General features: G+C 32.7%; 1 pseudogene; it reads right to left on the reverse strand.

The window, feature by feature from the left end:
- Positions 1–7094: 7094 nt before the first annotated feature.
- On the reverse strand, positions 7095–7742 carry LOC116118640 (annotated as a pseudogene).
- Between the last annotated feature and the right edge of the window lie 1944 nt (positions 7743–9686).

Raw genomic sequence — 9686 nt, forward strand, 5'->3', positions numbered from 1 at the left:
TAGGGAAAAACGGTATATTGTTCTAAGATTTGGTGTAGCAATGACTGTGGGATCGATTGGGCAAAGCTAAAGCAATAAATTATTAAATTTCACATAAGGTTCCCAATACATTGTGTTGTAGCCCCCATTGATTGGATTTCAAGTTGAGTGCGAACGCTTTCTACCTAAGAAATATGAGCAGATGTTTTCAATTCCCCAGCTGGTGAGTTTAGAACCACACATTAATTAAGAGATTATTGGGAGACAAGAGTAGTGGTGACTGGATCCCAATTGGATTAGACATTTCAACAATTTATACTGATTACACCCCTTAATCTATGGTGTTTTTTTTTTTTAATTATAATTTGTATTTAAAACGTATTAATTAAGCCAATAAAACATGGGCCAGCCCATACGAAAAGACTATTCTTGCAACAAACTGAGCTAATGCTTGTTTACGGTGATGCATTAATTAGTGGTTAGAATGAAAAATTATAGTGCTAATTAGTGACAAAATCAATGTGTCAATATATTAATGAAAAGCAATTCACGATAAAAGTCAATGATGTTTGACTTAGAAAAAATTGACTGAAGATTAACCAAAGATAAATATTCTGATAAAACAATGATTTTTTTTTTTTCAAGATAAAGTCAAACTATATTTAAGAATAAGCATATGACTATCAATCAAACCGTTAGGGTGCATTTGGTTATGGGAATATTGTGTTACTGTGAATATTACATTAATAGAAAGATAGAGTATTTTGAAGATTATTGAGAATATTTGGGAAAATGTATTTGGTTAGGTTAGAATAAATTGGCTAGTATGTTATATTAATATGTTTGGTTAGAAGGAATAAATTAATAGATATGTTATATAATTTACTACATTGCCTTCCTTTTTAAATATTAATATAATATTATTTTGATTATTACTATTTTAATCATTTCTTAACCCCCTATATTTCAGATTTAGTTAAAACAGCCTAACAATCAAAAAGGTTTAAAATTTAACAAAAACACCCCACTCACCCCCAAACTGCTGCTGGCCGCCTGCCACCGCATGTAAAGAGAGTGATTTAAAATTGAACTTTGTTTCTCAAGGCAAGAATTTGGTCTTATTCTGACAGCATTTGGGCCCATTCAATAATGGATCTAAAACCTATCTCGTTTCTCATATGTACCATCCTGCCGGGTTGCGCTTTGTTTACTTGGCGTCCATTTTTTGTATATAAATTAATTTTACTTATGAATAATGAAAAGAAAATAAAAAGTTAAATATTAAAATTTAAATTAACAAATAAGTGAATAACAATCAAAGGTACTTTCAAGTTATTTTTTAAAGGTTTTTGTATCATAAGGTATTATATTGACAGTTAACCTTTAGGGCCAATTAAAATTTGGGGTGCCCATTTAAATAATTGCATATTTATGAACAGTAATATAGGGTCCATGGTAATTGTTAAGAATAAAACTAGCTCTAAATAATGAGCCATAAGTTAGTAATATTGTTATTTCAAATCTACAAATTTTATAACTATACCAAGAATAATGTGACTATATATTAGTTATGTTGGGCCCAACTTTAAGCCCAATAACTCAACTTAATGGTTTCTTTTCTCTACTAGAGTTGAAATACCAAATTAGATAACTGTATTCAAAACTAGCTTTACAACTTGTAAAGTGGAAAACGGTAGAGAAAAATAGATTGCAGTACACGTACACGTCTCGTCACACGTGAGCAAACAGAGGCAAACAGCGTGCTAGTCTGCTAGATTGACCTTGATTTGCCAAGTCTAAACATTGATGTCACAAGCCCCTTTGGCTGTCATTAAAGAACCTAAACGTGTCATCTCCTGGATGGTAACAAATCCAAATCCAAAGACGCTTCGGAAAAATACACAGAGCAGAAGGTTAAAACTGAAATGATTTTTTTTATCGTGGTTGAAATATGATAACCATGGTTAGGCGATTTAGTTAAGTCTACAGTCAGCGGTAAAAATGGAGGTTGTCTCATGTCTGTCATTGACTCATTGGGTCCCTTTGTCGTGGCACAGCCCCGCAAAACCTGTGGCGGCATAGTAAAGTTGGCCATTTATTTATTTACTTAAAATAATTGTAGTCACCGTCACTTTCCCTTCGTATTTCAACACGTCACACGTTGTTTTTTTTTTCTGAAAAATTTAAGAGTAAAGCTCTAAAAAGAAAAATATATGAATATTCACTATTATATTTACATTATTTTATAACTTAATTTGATGTTAAGAGGAATTTATTAAATATTGTTATTAAAAAGTTAATTATGAATAACTTTTTAATAGGAATATTAATAGTCATAAGCCACCACTTGGCATCAGGTTATTACTCAAGACAAGGGCGGACCCAACCCCGGCCTACCCTGATATTTAAAACAAAAAAAATGTTATTATGTAGGTTTACAAAAAAATTGTTATTAATATGTATAATTAGAGGCGGCTTGGATGAGGTTAATATTAGATAGAGTAATACTATACTTATAAAGAAATTTTATAAAGATTTTCATACAAAATGAGGTGATAAAAAATTAATGAAATAGTGAAATAAAAAGTCAAACTCATTAAATTCACTTTTTCATTCATTTTTTGCCATTTCACTTTATATATAAATCTTTGTAAGATTTATTTGTAAGTATAGTATTATTGTATTAGATAATGAGTAACACTACACTCACAAATACTTCTCATTAACTTTCTCTTATAAATGCCACGTGTCAGCTCATAATTCGTCAGTTTACATGGGTCCTACCTATTCAATAATGGGTCTCACCTGACCAAGCCAGTCACAAACTCTCACATGGGGTTAGTGAGAGGGGTTTGTTAGGTTAGTATTATTGTTAGATAATTGGGGTAATATTTTTTAAATTAAGCAGATGACGATATTTGGTTTGTAAAAAATTATTCCCGAAATATTTTATGAAAAACAGTAGCATTTGGGGGGTATATTGCCGGGAGTCTTAATACCTTCTCGGGGGGGTGGTTTGCCATTAAAACTTACCACTGGTAATACAATTTTGTTTCGCATGTTGCCCTTAAACAGTTGAGCATTTGGTCCAAATTAACCTTATATTTGTTCACATTTACAAAAAACCCAATTCACTCATACAGACACTTTTGTTCTCGCTTTTTAATTTTTTTGGACGACATTGCCCTTGTTATTGTCATTATTTACAGCAATGTCAATATACCTAGAATTAGCCGCCGCCGCCGCTAACCACCAACGATCGTCGTCGGAGGCTGCCAAAAGTCACCATAATGGTGTACGACCGACAGTATATGGCTGGCCATGCGCCAGTGAGGCTTTTTCCGACCATGGGTCACCATGGTCAGAAAAGGCAAGATTTGGCTGTTTTAAGGGCAGATCTATGGCCGTTTCACGGCCAGATCTGTGGCACTGCTGGCGTCACGAGCAGATCTGTGGCACTGCCAATGGGCACCAGCGGTGGTGGTGGCTGCTAACATTGGCTTGGGGTGTTTTTGTTAAGTTTAAAACGTTTTTTGTTGCTAGGGTGTTTTTGCTAAATCTGAAAAGTTAGGGGTTAAAAAAATTATTCAAAAAAATAATAATAAAAAATATTGTTATATTAATATTTTAAAAGGAGGGCAATTTAGTAATCTTGATCCAATCTCATTATAAATTGTATCATATTTTATTATTGATTTATTGGCTTTTAAAATCCGTGTAGAGATCTTCTTAACACATCAAGGCTTGGGCGTCAAATCATTAATAATTTAAAATAATACAATTTAAGAATGGATTTTGATTCGAGAAAGATTTGCAATTTCAATGGAATGTGTTGGAAGATGCTAGACGGTAAGAATAAGATCAAACAAAACAACCACTTTATTTGGTGAAGAGATAGAAAAAATAAAATAAAAATAAATGTTACATCATGGCACTGTTGAGATAAGAGCAATAAGAAAGCACTAGCAAATGTGTTTGACCCCATGTGATGAAAAGGGTCCCATTTTATTACACTGCTTATCATCCGTACGTTTTAACATCTTAATTATTTAATTAAACTTCATTTTTTATAAATTCAAACAAGATGGGGCCACTTTGCTTTTAGGCGGGCCCTGCATGACGGTGGTTGTATACAATGACAAATTACAAGTTTGGCAGTTGGGCGTGTGAGATCATAATTATGTTTAGAATAGTTTGAATAAAATATTTCCATAATTTTGATGGAGTTTCATCTGATTTTATTATGTTCAAAAATCCCATATATTATATGTTATTATTATAAAACCATTTCTCACAATCTTAAACTTGAAAATTTAACATAAATATTCTGAATGTTGGCATTAAATGTTAAACTTATGTACTATTACCAATTATCAAATTATCTACACAAAAAACATCTTTGGGCAGGAGGTAACACACACTATAATATATGGGTTCAATTGAACCCACTCAAACTTTGAAAAAAAATAAAAAAGACTATGTATTTTAAAACAATTTTGACCTAATTAAATATATTGCCCTTACTAAAATTTTATTTATAAATATTATTAATATTTTGAACAACTCATTAAAAATCTTAGCTACATCCTTGCTTCTAGTTCTAAGCGTGTAAGTGTTTTATTACCTAAACTCTTATTAAAAATAGTTTATTCATAAAAACAAGAGTCCAACAGACTCTTTATTCTTTAAATATAAATAAAAAATGAGTTTGACTTTCGCATCAATAGAGTAAATTTTCTCTCTATCTTAATTTTAATTAATAAATTATAAGTTTTATGTATTTTATTTTTATTTTCTCTCTTTTAATTGTTTCTACGCATTGCTCTCCAGTCACAGAGTATTAAATTTGAATAAAAAAATTATTCTTATATTTACAAAATTAATGAAGATGTTTTTTATTTATATTAAAAGTACTCTTTAAAATAAAGAATACTATTGAATATGTCCAGAAATTTTAATCATTTTATCTCCGTTGCATTTCTACGAGCTTCATTAAGAAAATTCATAATGTTTGCTGGATACACAAAATTAAACACAGGAATTACCATCTTCCAACTTCCATCCCTAACACAGATACCATCTCAACTCATCCAACTCATCTACTCAAAGTTTCATTACAAAATTTTAAGGTGATCATTTGTATTTATCATTTTTATTTTGCCTCATTGAAATGTGGGATATGTTGTTGTCGTTTTAAATATTTCTTTTGTTTTTATTAACATGGGCACCCTAAAGATCCAAAACTGAGAGCTGGATATTGAAGATGGAGCGTGGGGACTATGGAGCGTGGGGAGAGTATTGCAGAGGAGAAGACAGAGACACAAAGGACGATGGTCAATCAAATCAAATCAAATTGGAAAAGAAGAAACTAAAAAACAATAAAAATCAAATCATAATACAGGATGAGTACAAAGTGGCAGTACTGGGGAAGGTGTTGGTTAGTGGGTTGAACAGTGAAATTAGGTCATGAAAAAAGATGATCTATTGTTATTATTATTTTGAAGTTTTCTCATTGTGGGGGATTTATGTTTTCCTTCCACTTTTCTGTGACGTCAAAGGCATTCATCGTATCTTGAAAAATTCTATTCTATTCTATTTCCTTTTTCGCATCATTTCGTTTTGCATTTGAATTTAAACGTGTTCTACCCGACTCTTTCTTCTTTATTAAATTCTCTTGTTAGTTTCATATACATCAATCAATCAACCAAATAAACTCCTCAAATCAAAAAATATTTATTAAATTATTTTTCTCACATCCTAAAAATTTAGATTCACGTTATCTAATCTTTAAAGGATTTACAATTCGTAAAGTTTACCATCTAAGTGTTAAATCCTTTGTATAAACTATAAAAATGAAGTTTTAAATCCTATTAAACATCAAAACATTATAACAAAGTTCGATAGTGTTATCAAAAAAAAAATTACAAAAGAAAAAAAAAACTCTCTAATTCTAAAGCATTACAACTCAATTACTGATGCGCATTTTTAAGTTCAACTAAGTTTTTTAAATTTTCCTGAGTTTTGAGTTAATTTTTACTCAATTGATAATTTCAAAACCTGAAAGATAAGTTAAGCGTAAGTTAAGCCGTATGCAAATTGATTAGGATACTTTCGAGGAAAAAGAAAAAAAGAAAATTAGTGACGATGCAAAGATAAAACTTTTCATTTCTACTCTTTCTTTTCCCTTTTCTTTCTTCATCTCTTTAAAGCAAATATGTACTGGGTGTGGTGTCTCAAAACTACCAATGATGCAAAGAGAGTAGCAAATCTTAGGGAATTCCTTAAAGATTTGCCACTCTCAATTAGGACATGGCAGACCTCGACGTTAAGTGGGTTATGTGTAAACAAACCTTTCTTTTTTATTTGCTCCTGAATGAGATTAATTAATTTACGCCAATAGTTTTCTGGTTCAGAAAAGTAGTCATCAAAAACCCATTAAAGTTTTAATGCACTAATAATCAACCATCATTAGCTTGCCAAAATTTCGCTTGACTTGTAAGCCAAATAACAGTGTAAAACATTAAAAATTAAGGAGTAGGGCTGTCTTATTAGGACACCTACCTATTTGAATTACCACTGCCTTATCTTAAGATTTGTCATTAATTGGCCAATGTCATTCCATAAACAATATTCAGATTAATTAGTTTGACAGCGATTTGAGATCGACCCTTTGGTTAATCAATGTCATATTAACATTTCTCTTTCAAAAAGTAATTGGTTTGGTGTAATTTAATATGACCCCGGCTGCAAAATTTACGGAGGCCAACTTTCTTAACAAAACAGAGAGAAAATATTTTATATTTTCTGTATATGACATGAATGATGCAGCTGCCTCCCAAATATTACTACTGAGTTACAGAAGGTTTTGCATATTGTTATCAAAGATTTTTTTTTTTTTTTTTTTTTTCTTCCATTCCCAGATTCAAATTGCTGTTTTCAGTTGTCCCTGAGACATTACATGTTTATACTGATAAACTTGGATGATGAAAACAAATTGTAATATTTACAAAATGACTTGTGATTCTTGTATATTGGGGAAAGGTAAAAATGATGTTTAAGACTAGATTTATAACTAAATGAAATTGTATATACATCAAATGATCAATCTTACAAACCTAATACAAAGGCACTGGAAAACGTGGCAACTTGGCGGCTTTTTGCACTTGACAACAATATTTCTGCTCGAGGAGGCTGACAGGGACATGGTAAAGCTATAAACTTTGGGACCTGATCTCCTGGCATTAGTACTGGCAAACTCGGCTCTGGTTTTTCTTCACATTCTAGAAACACAAAACAATTAGTGTTAGGTCATTAGTTTAACTTTCGGGTTATTTTTCTCAAGAGATTATGCTAAAAAAAAAAAAAAAAAAAAGGACCCTTAAACGAGAGGGGAAAATTACCATGTCTGCAGGTTTAGATTTGGAGGGGGAGCCTTCAATGTCAGGGTGAGGATTCATGTCGTCGGAGAAAGATCGACGGGGGATCTAAGTTTGTCCCAGTGGTAGCAGCAGGAGAAGATGCCGCTTAAGCTGAATATGATAATCAAAAGGGGCAGTGCCAAGGGGAATCCTATAGAGAGGGCGAGAGGGGTCTCCTCCGTGGGATGGTGAAAAATTCGGACTCTCCATCATACACAACAAACCTGCAACAACTTTCCTTGATGAACACCCTCTTCCTTCTCTCATAGTTGTGCAAAGAGAAATAGAGAAAGAATATTAGAAGTAGAAGAAAAATAACTGAAGGAAAAAAGCTGAAGAGTGAGCGAATGATGTTAATGGGGGCAAATGGAGAAGGGAATTGGGGGAATTTATAAAAGGAATGAGACTGGATTATAGGTACGTGTAAAGGTACAGGTTAATGTCCTGAAGTCCGGGCCCGACGGAAGGAGTAGGGCCGGTTTTGTTGGGTGGAAAGCATGAAGAAAAGCTTTGATTGCTTGCTTGTTTGTTGGGAATTAAAGAATAGAGAAACCGAGAAAGAGATGATAAAAATATGGTCACGAGAAGGCATTTGAGTGCATAAATGTGAACAGAAATGGAACTGGACAGTGGTTATTAGCTGTACTGTTCCATTTGGTTGTAAGCTGCTCTTTCTTTATTATGGACTATGGCCCTACTATTATTGCTTTCATGTATTTCTACTCCTTGTGTTACAAGCATTAATTTCCAATTGGTTTTGGTTTACCCATTTCTACTTTTGGTCTTAGAACACTCAACAGAACTATTTCATTGTCATAATCCAATAGGTTAGGTATTACTTTGAAAAGGAAGAAGAGCAGAGCGCTTTAGTTTCCCTAGATGGTTTAATGCTCCTCAAGGAGGAGGAGATTGAAAGATGGAGTTGAGATGGGCAATGGGGGATTGGCCTTTTGAGCTCCTAAAGCTAAAGGACAAGAGTGAAACACAGCACTCAACTATAACAGAAAAAGGGGAAAAGTAAAATCAACAGATTTTCCTAGTGTTTTTAATTTAGTGGTTTCTTTAAAGCAAAGAAAGGACCGAAAATTAGAAAAAAACTGACCCAAGTTCAGAAGTAGGCGGCTAAAATACAAGACAGCAAGGCAATGGTGTTGATAGCTTAGAAGACATGTCGTGTGGAATTTAAATTTTAATCATTAGGAAAGGTTTCACTTCTTTTTGACTTAAAAACACATTTCCCACCAGAAACAATTGAAAAATGATCATTAATTGGCATGTTTTTTAATTCATTTTGTGGACCTGTTTCTTTGAAACTGACTAATTTGCATCATCACAATATTTTCCCAGAAAAGAAGAAAAAAGATATTTAACTGTGAAAACATGTGTGGTTGAATGGAGCTGGATTCAATTTACAGGATTCGGGTAGGTAGCTATTAGTTAAAGTAGTACGTACTGGTCCTGTTGTACGAGTCTCAGAATCAGGTCATTGCTGACTGTAAGAAGGCGAGACATATCTATTGCAGGTCATTTTCATCAAAATTTTAAATGGTCTCATGGTGTTCATCATATATGACTATGGACACTGTCACACTAGCTTGCTTCCCAACAGGGTTAATATAATATCCTTTTGGCCATCCATTCCCTAGTCCCTACTCAGATGTGCAACTTCTTGGTAGTTTCTTTGGATATTATCCAGTAAAGGAAATGCCAGCTGCGTTGACCATGAAGTGAGCTAGAGATGATGGAATGAGCTGGATTTAAAAGAATATTCTGTCTGTGCGCACATATATTTTAATAATTTGATTTAACTTGACTGAAATTCAATACAATATTATACAATAAATATATTTTTAAATATAACTTTTACAGGGGTAAATTTAATATAGTTTTTACAAAATTTAATGTAATTTAACATTAATTTTTAATTATGTGAGTAGGTTCTAGTCTAGAAATCAGGAACAAGCCGTTTGGTTCCAGTTCCAATTCCACCTTGCAAGAACCGGGAACTAAAACCAAAACCAAGATCTGGGTACCCGGGGAGGAATCGGGCTGAATTGTAATTTTTAAAGGGTTATTTGTCATTTTTAAAAAAATAGAAGATAATTAAAATAAATCCGAATACTCGGACCGGAACAGAACCTATGTTTTTAGGTTCAAGTTCTAGTTCATGGCTTCTCGATTCCAAATCTAAGGAATCGGTCTGGTTTCTGGTTTCGGTTTAGATCCTTTGAATTGGACCCCTAATGCTAATGTATTTGGACAAAGCGGTTAGTCACTATTTATAATTTT

The sequence above is a fragment of the Pistacia vera genome, unplaced genomic scaffold (genome assembly GCF_008641045.1).
Source record: "Pistacia vera cultivar Batoury unplaced genomic scaffold, PisVer_v2 Contig851, whole genome shotgun sequence".
NCBI classification, from domain to species: Eukaryota; Viridiplantae; Streptophyta; class Magnoliopsida; order Sapindales; family Anacardiaceae; genus Pistacia; species Pistacia vera.